Consider the following 14,091-nt stretch of genomic DNA (forward strand, 5'->3'; position numbering starts at 1 on the left):
AGCTTTATTTAAGCAGTGTTTGAATTGTGAGTATCATTAGGGAAACGGTCGAATGAATGAAAGTGGTGGATGGTTAATGAGAAAGTACACAAAGTGAAATCTTAGCACAATGTAACAATATTGCCAATTTATTTTTACATTAAATACTTCTAAGTATAGTGAGTTTAGGCACCCTTTAGCAAATTAAGCCAGGGAAATACTCGTTTGAGCTTCACTGTTTCATGATTAAATTACCTGATATTTTCTTTCTCGTGATCTTTTTCAAATGCTGAAAATATATATATCGCCGATTTCATCAATTGATTCAAATTTGTTTCTGATGCATATTTAGATTTCACAATATCTTTACTATGTTCAATTACTTACTTGGATGACTCCATAGGTCACTGTTGGCATTACATATGTCCATTTACTTGGTACCAGAAATTCATTCAGATTCCTTCCTTAATATTCAGGTTGATTTAAAAATGCTATCTATAACAGTATCATCCTAAGACAAGGATATGCTTTCCAACTTCTTGCACATCATCAAACCTTTGAGAAATAAAATCAAGTTTTGGGGACACATATTTCAAACACTCTTACGAAACACTCACCTTTGATCCTTGGTGTTACCAGTTATATCTTAAAGAAATATGTGACACAAATTCTTTCAACAATTGATATTTGTTTATTTTTTATCAATTTGCAATTGGAGAGGCATATCATTAGTCTAATTACCTCCATCAATGTTGAACATCATTACCCATCACCGAACGATTGTTACTTTCATTCATTAGGTATCTTCTAAGTAAGCCATTGAGGTAAAATGTGTTTATTTTTTTTTAATTTTCATATTCAAGAACTTTATTCATCGTTATTCACAATTGAATGAGTAAATCCCTTATGTGTTAGTCTGTTTCACAGTTGATTTCCAATGAAATGTGATGAACAAATGACAACTGGTAGTGTCATCCACACGCAGATATCTGCTTTGTAATCCACATAAACATCACAGTTTTTCATGATTACATATAACTGCCCATTTGCTAAAGGGTAAATGCTGGTAGTTCATATGGCATTTCAATAAGTAGATCAGAAATAAGGCCGTCATTCTATTCTTACCACCACTGAAATCATTGCTAATGTTATAAGATCATTTTCTTGGCAGCATAATGATGAAAAAATAACAACACTTTCCTACTAGATATTGATATAATCCACAACTGGTCTCGATGCATTACATCATCACTACTGTTCTTTCAGTGTGTATAGAAAATTCCATTTGAGGAGAACACCATTTTGTTTACTTGGAATTCTATATTTGTTGACATCGTTGCCATGGATATAATTGGGATAATTTATAACGAAGTAAAAATAAAGGTTTTATTAATAGAGAGAGAGCTGTAATTGGATAAATGAAACAAAGAAACCGAATTTGAGAAGTTTTTTTATAAATTTAATTTCACATCTCCTCATAATAACACAAAGAGAATGCCTTTTCTGAAGTATGTCATTTTGTTTGTTTGGAATCCATAGTAGTTACTATTTGTTGCCATCAAAAATATGCAAAGGAACTGCTCATGCTTATAGAAATAACTAAGAGGGCTGAGTAAAAATAATGCCATGACAAAAAGTTGAATAAGGAATAAAAGACTGCAAGCAAGATGTTCTGGAATGACTACTCGTACATGCGCTTGAAGACAAATTCAAATATGTGTCTGGTCTCTAAGATAATTGATAATAATAATGATGGAGTGAATTTCAAAGTGAATAATGAAATGGAAAAAAACGTATTTCAGAAAGAATTGTCCCAATGTGATGCAAGTGAATAAAAAACAATGAGAGTATCATGGATTGGAAAATATGAAATTTACTATGATCCTTATCAAGGGACTCTTTTTAATTTCTGAGAATAAGAACGTCAAGATTCGTAACAAAGAGAGGAACGGGATTAATTGGATACACCTCAGCAGGGATGAAATCACTCAAACGCCCAGGAAATTCCAATTATTTCGTGAATCAATGGTTTCATCACAGCAAACTGAAGAATAAAATAAGTCAGGAAATTCATCAGTATTTCTTTCTGCGGCTATATGTAATGCTCAAAATAGTAATACGATAAAGTATAGTGCTCAAACACCATGATCTTACTTAGTGCTTAGGCAAAAAGAAACATGGCAAGGGAATAAAAATAATTGCATGAGTTTATATGAAAGATTAATATTTGTAAATTACATCATTTGTAATGAAGTATGATTCGTGAGGGTGATCTATCAAAGAGTTTCATTGGCCATCTATTCTCTATTCTTTGCAAGGCTATACAAAGCTCAGGAATTAGATTTTCACCTTGTATTTTTCCTGACCAAGATTACCCATACCTACTCAATACATGTAATAGGTACCCACAAAATAGATGCCATGTAATCAGTGAAAACAACGTCTCAATTTTATCTTAACATCTCACATCATTTCATTGTAATTCATTAAAAACTGGCCACACTTCAGCACGTGCCAATTTGGGAGAGGTTTAAATAATATTTTGGGGCTTCACTGCGATGGCATTAAGTACTTACATCTCCACAATGTCCATATGTATCTTTGTGTTTGTATCACAAATATTTAAGGTTTATTTTTCCTGGTTACATAAGTAGTTTTATGATTAATTTTAAGAGTCCATTATGGTAATTCCAAGTTAATTCTTCCTATATACTTTAACGTAATTCGGGATTGTAAAGACCAGAAAAAGTATTGACATTTGAGTTCAGTGTTGCAGGGGACCTAATGTGAAAATTAAGGCAATGTTCGGCAATTAAAGTGCATTAAGCACTATTATTTGGATTAAAATATTGTTTGATTATTCAGCCAAATTAATCTAAAAAATAGCGGAAGATAGTCCATTCCATCTGAGCAAAGGTAATAACATATTTTCATCATTCACTATTTATCCACCAACCATTTGACATTAAGTTTCCGGTTTGGATTCTGATCCCTTGCATTCTTTATCCATCTAATTACATGTTGGCACTGCATTATTTTCAATTAAATAAAAACTAATTTTAAGGAAGTTTCTGGATATGGGTAGCTTCTAAACATTTTCAATGGTTGGGTAGGTAATGGAATTATGATAGCCATATATACAGTTGTTATGTTTATCCTGGCTACTTAGATGCTATCATTTTCCATAGAGCATTAAAATGGTACAATAGTTTGTATGATATTTGACATGGGTCCTTAAAGTGACAAATGAATTACATCAATTGTGCCTATTGCAATGATACATTAATGTAACAAACCTTGTCAATTAGTTGGGCATAAACAATGTATAATTTGCTTTATTCTCACCAATGCATTGGAAGATACTGATGAATTGCATATTTACAGTGCCTCTGGAAAGCAACGAGACAATAGTGATCATGATATGACAAATATTTTTGATATTTGGATTTTTGTTTATGCTAGCACCAGAGGAAAGGGTGCTTGGATGTAATTTGTAGAACATTTAATATGTGAAGTGCATATTATACTTAAGTGTGGGTGATGAAATTTACAGAACTTTCAGCAAAAGGGTTTCTACTTTTGGAAAGCATGCAAATGAATTTTCAATACTTACTGTAGTGCAGTTATTAGTGCATTTTACTCTGTGCCTGAGAAAGTAGGAATCTCTTTATTCCCAAAGAGAGGGAGTTGGAGTGTGCATGAGGTTGAGCTGTTGACACTAAGTACGTCTGTGATAAGATATTGTGGATTGTTATTTATAGCCAACTCTTTTATTGTAATAATTTAAATATACAAGATATTTTGTAGCAAATGAAAATGTTGAAAATTATTTTCACCTTGAGAGAAAACCTTTCAGATCATGTACAGGCCATTTCAAAATGTATAATGAAGTGCAATTAGTAACCTAAAGATTAATAACAGGTAAGTATTTGCCATTGCTCCTTTTTTGTAAAAAAAATGATTTCTGTGTGATTTGCAAGCATTGCTGAGTGAATTGGAAATTCAGTGCGACAGGTATGGGATGAAAATCAATGTTAATAATACAAAGGTTATGCGATTTTCTAGAAAGAAAAAGGCTAAGCTTAACATTAAAATAGGAGGGCAAAAACTAGAGCTGGTAGAACAGTTTACGTATCTCGGTAGTGTCTTGGACCAACAGGGTCAAAGTAGTAGGGACGTAAGGAGAAGAATTGCGCTAGGCAAAGAGGCTTTCACGAGGAGGAGGGAGTTGATGACGGGGACGTTGAGTAAGGATGTTAAGAAAAGACTCGTAAAAACTTTGATATGGAGCGTAGCTATGTACGGTGCGGAAACGTGGTCTTTGAAGCAGGCGGATAGACGCAGACTGGAGGCTTTTGAAATGTGGGTGTGGAGAAGAATGCTTAGTTGGGGTAATGGGCAACCAGTACAATAGAATTGAAGTAAGCAGTCAGAAATGGGAGTCCTTCTGTGGTACAATGTATATCAACCTTTACCTAAATCCAACATGGGAGTTCTTGGAAAAGAAAAAGGTAATCCACACTCCTTTTGCTGGATGGTAGGTTAGCCATCGGAGAAGTGGTATTTGGGCTGAATTGAAAACTAAGCAGTTTTGGAACCCTGGCAGAAGAAACTGGATGCAAGACCCTATCAAATTTTTTTAAATGTTATTGGGGCAAAACTGTGGAATTAATCACAACCCTAAGCCACAGCAGTTCCTAAAAGCATTGAAAACTGCATTAATTAATAATTTGGTTTCCAAGCAGGCTCAAGGAAATGCAATTGTTTTAATCTATTGACTGACTTGTATGAATTGACTTGACCAAGAACTTCAGGAATATAATATGAGCATCAACAAGAAGAAAAAAAATCCTTGTTTGTGGAAGAGAGAGAAGCTGAATGCAGATATCACAGTTCGAGGAGTGAAACTATAGCAAGTGGAATCCGTCATCTACTTGGGCAGCAGTATAATATGAGATGGAAGAAGTTCGACCGACATTAAGCGAAGAATAGCCCAAGCAAAGAAGGCATTCATTGAGAAGAGGCAACTTCACTATATTCAAAGGACATAAGATTGCAACCAAGGAAGCAGTTCGTCAAAACGTTTGTGTGGAAAATGGCAGTCTACGGATCGGAGACATGGAATATTGGAAAAATGGACCAACGAAGAATATGTGACACATTTGAAACATGGTGCTGGAGGAGAATGCTGAAGATTAAATGGACAGACGTGGTGAGGAACGAGGAAGTAAATAGGAGAGCAGAAGAAGAAAAAACCATATGGAGAACTCTTCGGCAAAGGAGAACTAGATGGATTGGACACACATAGAGGCACAATGGATTGATTAGGAATATAATAGAAGGAAAAATAGAAGGGAAGATTCCACGAGGAAGAGCAAGAGACATGTATGGAAGACAGATTAAGAAGGACGTAAAACAGAGAGGGTAACAAGGATTGAGGGAATTGACATTAGATAGAGTAGGGCTGCAGTCAACCAATCTTGGGGTTGAGATACTGATGATGATGACTGACTTATTCTCTCTCTTTCAAGAACAGGATATTGAATCCAGTTCAGAAGAACCTGATAATTACAAAAAATGAGTTGATTTTATGTGATGAGAAAAGATGTATACCTGGGTGTTCATGTGGTTCAAACAAATCCCAAGGTTCATCCTTGTGACCAATTAACAACTCAATGGCTGAGAAACTCTGACAACAGATCATAATTTATAACAGGATTTTTTTTTGTATTTTCTTATAGATGATGAGAAACAAATTCCAAACTGTCCTTGTGAAAAACTTCTTTGTCCTATTAGCCAAGTCATGACCAGGAGTGAATTAAATCAATCAGGGGAAAAAGAAAAATTTGCCCTCTTTAGTAATCCCTAAACTGGATTCAATGATTTCAGGCTCTACTTTGTGAAAATTCATGATCATTGAATAAATAAACTTTGTATTTTTTTAATGGAAAAACTTGATTCATTTACGATTGGTTTTGCCACATACGCAGCATCGTCAGGTATGTCATCTTTGAAACTCTACAATGATGTTACCTGTGTGTCAAAGCTGTTGGTATAGGAATAAAATTTATTTTAAAAAATACAAAATTTCAATATTTAGAGAGAAACCCAATACTACCTAGAGCAGTATATTTAGTTTTCCAAGTTCCAAAGTCCTAAGTGAATTTTATCCTTTCAGTTATCACTGAGTTGTCATTTGAACATTTTGTAAAATGGATATAATGTATTATTAAGTGATTAATTTCACATGGCCTGTCAACCATTACCAAGAAAATTAATTCACTAATTCTTTCTTTTCATTAAGATAGTGTACACATAGGTACCTATTTGTTGTCAGCACATGGGTCGTTTAATAATTCCTTAGAAAATCCAAGAGGTGGCGCTCTTAGTATCAGAAAAGGATTCCTCTAAGTAAGCCTCCTCTCTCACTAGACTGCTGTTAAAGTTTCAGCTATGCCCACCATTTGGTTTCATTTTCATAGTTAATTGAAGCAAAAAACTTTTGTTTATTTCGAAAATTGGAAGAAAAATTGATTTCATTTATTGTGATTTAACATTTCTATTTAAAAAGCACTGAAATAAATCAAAGCTGAGTTGAAAGTTCATGGCACATCTGCTCCTATGATTGCGACTGCTTACGATTGAGAAAATGAGTTTTAGTTTTAACGTGGGACTGCATAAAAAAATTGAAGAACATCATTCAGAACATTCAGCGGAAGTGACTTCCTTCGAAGATTGGCAGACTTTGGATTATTCTTAGAGCTGACTTCAGAGTACATACCAGATCGTAATCAAAAAAATTTTATGAGTTTAAAACTATAATCTTTGTTCTTCATGTGGGATGAGTTTTTTATAGGCTGTCTTTAAAACCATACTTAGGCTTTAATCCAAATAGCTTATGGTTACGTTATTCATTCAGTGGAAAGAAATTTAACTATAAATTAATTTACTCTTAATTTGAATCATTCACATTATTTACTGAAGAAGATTTTATCTTTCATTCCAGGAGAGATTTTATTGGCGGTCATCAGGATGTTGTTGTTGTTTGTCTCTCAAAATGGTACAGTAGTCCAAACACATCTAAAATAATTGAAAAATTTAGAGTTGTACAAGTGGCCTTGAACTGATTGGCATGAGATTGGAATGAGCAATGCTATTATTGGGAATAGTTATGGGAGTACTTATTTGAGTATATGTGGGAAAACATTAAAAAATATAAATATGTCACTTCATGTGAAGATGCTGTATTTTTTTAACATAGTCACATGAATTGAGATTTTTATTCTTCATCAAGAAATATGGTTTTTATGATTTTCTTTGAATGGACCCCAGGGTGACTCCTGAAAATTGTTTAATCATATTAAAATTAAATTAAATTTTTTTGTAAGCATTGATAATGTGCTTGGAAACTGATATTTTTTTCCAGAACCATTGAGAGGCCTCAGGAGTGATATCCATAAGTGCACTGATCACTTTTGTGGTGGCCATCATGTTTCTTTCTTCATATGAACATTAAGTGTCCGTCCGAAGCCCTGATCCACCCCCTTATACTATGGCATTGGTATCTCTCCACTCATGCTTTTTCTTGCCTTACCTGGTTACAACCTACCCTCCTTTTCAAAGAGCTATCACCAAGTACCTTTTGTGCTGGTATTTTTTCTAAGATTGCCATGATGCTGTGAAGAATTCAAAGCAATCATTTAGCAAGCAATTTCAAGCCATCTCTTATATACTCCCCGATGAGCCTTCACCTGTGGCGTATCTACAAATAGTGACCATAATATTTCTCTTCTGCCCTGTTCAAAAATGTTAAATTTAAAACTTTTGAATGTAGCCAATTTACCTGGTGCAATATGCTGACAGTTTCCAATTGTGCTCTTTCCAGAATGTCTCAGATAATTTAACCTGTTCCTAGCGTCTTGAGTATGGTTTTAAAATGTGAAAACTTTCTATTTTTGTCTGTTGATAAATTATTATGTATTGGGTAACCTACCGGTTAAGGTAGGTTTTGGATGGGCACAACTACCAAATATATCGTATATCCTGTTTCTCCTAACAAAACATAATCAGACATCTGACACAATAACAACCCCCTCTTCATTTCTGTGCACTTCCTTCCTCCCTTCATCCTGTCAAACATCCCTATCCTATTCCTAACCCTTCCTCAGTTGCCTAACATTCTCCCCTCTATCACAGTCTTTAACATCCCCCTATTGAAATGCTCTGTATCCATCCTTCTTGCCTCCTCCTGATTCCTCCCAGCAATTCCCTCTCCTTCCCCACCATAGCACTTCCTCCTTTGTTTTCATTTTTATCCACTTCACTTTATCCATCTTTCTTCACAACCCACATTTCAAAACAATTTCAGAGTGTAAAAATCATTCGCCTTGACCAGGATTCGAACCCAGATCCCTCGATGTCCGGCCGAGTGGTTTAGCCAGTTTAGCCAGGCATCCTCTTAAACTCTGAAATTTTGATTGAAACAAATAATTGAAAAATCTGAAACTCTGATCCCTGTCAAGGCGACTGATTTTACACTCTGAAATTGCTGCATCAAAATGCATATTAGCAGATGACTCCATTAAAAGTTATTGTTTTAGCATCCCCCGCAGTTTCTTGGAACACATTTCAAAAGCCTCCAATCTATGCCTATCATCCTACTTCAATGACCATGTTTCTAAGCCATACAAGACTACGCTCCGCATAAAGTTTGATGAGAATTTTCTAAACATCCTTTATGATCCTGTTATCAATTCTCTCCTCCTTGTCAAAGCATCTTTGCCTAATGCAATTCTTCTTCTTATGTCCCAACCACTTTGACCATTTTGGTTGAAAACACTTCTGAGGTACATAAACTGTTCCACCTGCTCAAGTTTTTGCCCTCCTATTTAAACGTTTATCTTAGCCTTTCTCTTTCTGGAAAACTGCATAACCTTTGTTTTATTAATATTGATATTCATCCCATACTTGTTGCACTGAATTTCCAATTCACTCAGCAATGCTTGCAACCCCTTGGTTAACTGACAAACTAGATGATAAAATATTAACTCTTATCAAGAAACTTGAAAAAATTGTAAATATCGTTCAATTCAGTCAGTATAAATGTGCCCCATTTCGTGTTTTGTGATGCTAGTTCTCCCATCCTCTTCCCCAATTACCCTGTCATATTGACTCAGCCACTGCACTGGATCAAAGTCCAGCTCTTTGTGGATGCTTGAAGTGGATTAAGCCCCTTCAGAGATGACTAGTCCAGCTCTTTGTGGATGCTTGAAGTGGATTAAGCCCCTTCAGAGATGACTATCAAACACTCACTGGCCCTTCCTTTTCATGGTGGCCTAGCTTGTCTCCACAGTCAGTGACATTGGCCCTTAGCCTTCGAAGTTGTCTAAGCCATTCATAGATGGACTAACAGAGATCATGCCAGTGCTCTTCCCACTTCTTGACTCCCTCTATCATCAGGTTTTAAGAAATTTGAATCTTTAAAAACAAATTCCAGATGTGCTTCTCAGCTTCCAATTGCCTTTTCCACCTAGAGAATCTTCTATAGCTGTTCCAAGAAAATGCAGGAGATGCCGCAACAGTAATTTTTAATGGATTCATCCACTAATATGAATTTCAATGTAACAATTTCAGAGTGTAAAAATCATTCGCCTTGACTGGGATACGAACCCGGACCCCTCGATGTCCGACCGAGTGCTTTAGCCAGATAAGCTATCGAGAAGGAGAGAAGGTTTGCTTTCTTGCATACATACTGTAATGATAATGTCTGAATTTGGATGGTGATAGCACTGAATTTCATTGAGAATTGTTACGATAGTCCTGGCTCCTTTCTTAATGCTCCAATTTGCCCTGCAATGCCCTGACATTTCATTTTAATGTTGTCAGTTTTTATCTCTTCAGTTGAATATTCAATGCATGGAATGGAATTAGGGTGGATTCAGGGGCCTGAATTTAGGAAATAGGAGAGGGTGAGATTGCCGTCTTGGTTTCGTTCACGGACTGTCACAGAGGGAAAACGTCATGAGTTGGCACTCTAATGCAATCTAAGAACTTGTTCCAACACCCTTGACTCTCAGCATCCCTGAAACCCTAACATAAAAGTGCTCTTTCACCGTGGAAATATAAAAGAAATAAGCATTACTTCACTATTGATTTATAAGAATTACACCTTAAATGTGGACATAAGTGCCACCGCTGATTTTGAAGAAACATTTTGATAATTTTGTATTTCGATTGACTTCTCTTGATATGACAGAATTTTTGTGTTTTTGAGAGATAGTATAAAAATATAATTTATTACGCAAATTTTTGTAAGAGTTTGTAAGGTTCAAAATCACTTGTAATTGCTCAAAAATTATTTCTATTTACAAATTGAAATGTAATTAATGTATAAATGAGAGAAGAATGTCTACCCACTAATCCATCAATAAAGACATTATTGATGGATTAGAAGATATTATTATTTCACTAATTGAACTGTAAGAATTGCTAATTGACAATTTCCTCCAATCTAAAGCAGATCGGATGAGCTTGGTACCATGCATTGACATTTATTTGAATATTGTTTGTAAAAACCAGTTCCCATGATTTATCAACCGATTCCCTCATGAGCACTCTTTATGAGCTTGAAAACACTAAAACGCATCTTCAACTGCATAGAGACATTAAACCTAAGGAAAAAGTTCTCAGGGAGCAAGATAAATTATCAGAAATACGACATTTAGTCAAAACTGAAAACATTCTTATTTAATAAAATGTATTGCTGTGTTCATAGAATCTAATTATAATTCCTTTATTTAGTATTGATACATTTATACTTTGTATTGTTTCCAATTGAAAACTTAAATGTTTGGGGAAATATTTAGAATTTCTATTCCCAGTATGAAATATTACAACCCAAGACTATTCTCAAGACTCTTATTCTCATCCAAGACTGATAACCTGACTCTACCCCTCCCAAACCTTCCTGATTATCTCCACCCCACCCCCGCCCTGGCTGTATATATAAGAAGGGCTGCAAATGTAGAGAGCTCACCTGATGATGAAGTTTTACTTCGAAACCCGGGTCGTGTGAATAAATCGTTTTCGTGTGGAACTACAAAGTTAGTCCTTTCATTTATTTATGATGAATCGGTTCCATAAAGTTACGCCAGAAACCATTAATTATATTACAACCCACTTGATGTGACTTTGACTGCAATCATCCATACCTGATGGCTTGTCAAATACAGCATAATTGTGACTCTCGACACAGTTAATGTTCTAAACTGCTATTGATATTTGATCACTGCTATTTAACTTAGCATGTTTTATATTGTATATATGATATGGTCATTTGGATAAAGAAATATTGTTGTAAACAACACAAAGAGGCTTTACCCATAAATGTACTGCAGTAGTTTTAGGGGAGACGACTGACAGCCGAGGTCATGTGCACCATGAAGGATGGATGGGAAAGAAGGAAGGGTGGAAAGAAACCCAGCATCAGCCTACTCATAACAGAAGGCACCAAGGGGGGGTGCGCAGTTTAATGTCCGATCCGATAAACGGCACAGTCACCCAAAGTGCTCTCCACAAAGTATCTCAAGTAGGGGTCGGGATACCACTGAAAATTATCTGCTGCCTCCAGGATTTGAACCTGGGCCCTCTGGGTGGGAAGCCAGTCATGTATTGCAGAGTTTCTTTATTGTATTCTTTCAACATCACCTTCAAGAGGTGAATGACCCTCATTTTAGCACTAAAATGACCATGGTCAATGGAGCCAAGTCTGGTGAGTGAGCTGTATGGGGTGGAACTTCCCAGCTGAGTGCATCCAATGTGCCATTAACCGGTTTTGCCATATGTGGTGGCACATTGCCATGAAGACAAATGACCATGTGTTGCCTCTTTTGGTATTCTGGTCTTTTTTCAAGCAGAGAACGATTCAAACCAAACAATTGTTGTTGGTAGCATCCAGTATTAACCATTTCACTAGGTTTTAACAGCTCACACTATACCACACTCTTCTGGTCCCACCAAACACAGAGCATTGCCTTTCTACAAAAGCGATTCGATCTTGTGGTCAATGTGGATGGGACACCTGGGTTTACCCATGATCTTTTGCACTTTGGTGGATTCTCAAAATTAAACCACTTTTCATCCCCAGTAAATATACAATGCAAAAACAAGTTCCTTTTTTTATCATGAGAATAAAATTTCACATGTGTTTTTGAACCTCTCCATCTGCCTGTCATTCAACTCATGTGGTACCTGTATGCTGGTCTTCTGAATCTTTCCCATCTCTTGTAGGGGATTGGAAACAGCTTGTTGACTTGATGCTCAATTGCTCTGAGACTTATTTTCATGCTTGTGAATCATCTACGCCCAATAATGCTAGAAATTTAACTTCTTAGTAACTTTTTGGCAATTTTCCATGTTCCCTGTCTGCAACATCAAAGTCACCACTTTAAAAATGCTGAAACCATCGTTCACACTCATCTTGCAATTGGAGCATGTTCACCATGAGCTTCTTGAAGTGATCAGTATAATTCAGCGGCAGTTTTCTTCAAATGAAAACAAAAAAACTAATACCATTGGCAAATGTTTAGTTTGGTATACATTTTGACATATTGACACTACATCATAACACTATGCCAACACTTTTTCGGTTTATCACTCGTGCAAATCCGAAAATTGTTTATGGTACAACGTAATGACATAAGTGTTCAATCTTTATACCACAAACAGCATTGGTGAACCATCTGTAGTCAGAATTCCGCATTTCATACTTGTACACCTGGTACCCTCCTGCACCTGTTTCATGAATGGTTGGACACCATGGTCCAGGAACGATGCCACCTCATCACCCAAGGAGAGTGTTCATGCCATTTATTTTCTTCCCATTCATTCAATTCTTATAACTTTTAATATTTCAGTGGTAGGTCAATGGTGCAGGAGTAAACCCTAAGTACACAAGTGAAACTGCACTTTTTTTACACCCTTCTCACTACTTGTGACCCAAATAGAGTTTGACGTATGAGATGATTTTAAAATTGGCTATTAAAAAAATGATTATTTTAAGAATGAATGGAAAGCATCGTATTGTCATCCGCACGCTTTCATTGGGAGATACTGGAAGCATGAAAATCATAGGCTAACTTTGAGGTTAACCTACAAATAATAATATTTATTGGTCCCAGAAATTTACGATGTAAAATATAGGACAAGTCAGAGAACAAACAATCTGTTGTTTCAATGTTCCCAAGACCCCAGAAACTCTTCCACACTATAATAGTATGTATCTATCAAAAAATGCCTGAGATATGTTTTTAATGTACCCCTAGGAGTAGAATTTATGACTGGTGGCAGATGGCTGTAAATTTTGATGGCCACATGAAAGGGACTTCTTTTAAGCATAGCAAAAGAGTGGCGGAATAAACGTACATCAACACTCTGTTGGGTATTATACCCATGTACATGGGTATTGGTGATTTGTTGCTTCATATTATCCTTAACATACATAAGTAATAAATAAACAGACAAGATAAAGATAGATACATCTTTTCCGCACCATAAAAACTCTACAGAAGCAAGGTGATGCTCCCAGGAAAATAATTCCGTAACTCATATGTGACTGGAAGTTGCCATAGTAAACCATTCGTAGCCTATTTAAATCTACATTGTTTGTAAGATTTTGTGGAATAAATCTGCTTTTGCCAAAGTGAGACATACTATAAGCCATTGGTATGGGTCCCGCGGCTTAAGGGCTCATCAATAGACAAACCTTAAAACTTGGTGCTGTGTACCCTTTCCATGGGTTGACCTTTTAAGCAGAGGTCTAACTGAGGCACTTCTCTTCTTATTTTAAATTGAATATAATTTGTTTTAGTATATTTACAGACAGTTTGTTAACATAAAACCATTTTCTCCAAGAGTAATAATTAGCCATCAAGCTTAGCTTGCAACAAGCTAAGGTCCTTGTGGCTCATTGCCAGAGTAGTATCATCAGCAAACCAAACTATGTTGTTATTCTCAACATATAATCATTGATACATAGTAGAAATAATAATGCCCCAAGAATGTTACATTGTGGTACCCTGACACTTACTGTTTCCGAAAGTGATTTATCATGAT

Source organism: Hetaerina americana, unplaced genomic scaffold, assembly GCF_022747635.1.
Source record: "Hetaerina americana unplaced genomic scaffold, ioHetAmer1.1.p SCAF_9, whole genome shotgun sequence".
Classification (NCBI taxonomy): Eukaryota; Metazoa; Arthropoda; class Insecta; order Odonata; family Calopterygidae; genus Hetaerina; species Hetaerina americana.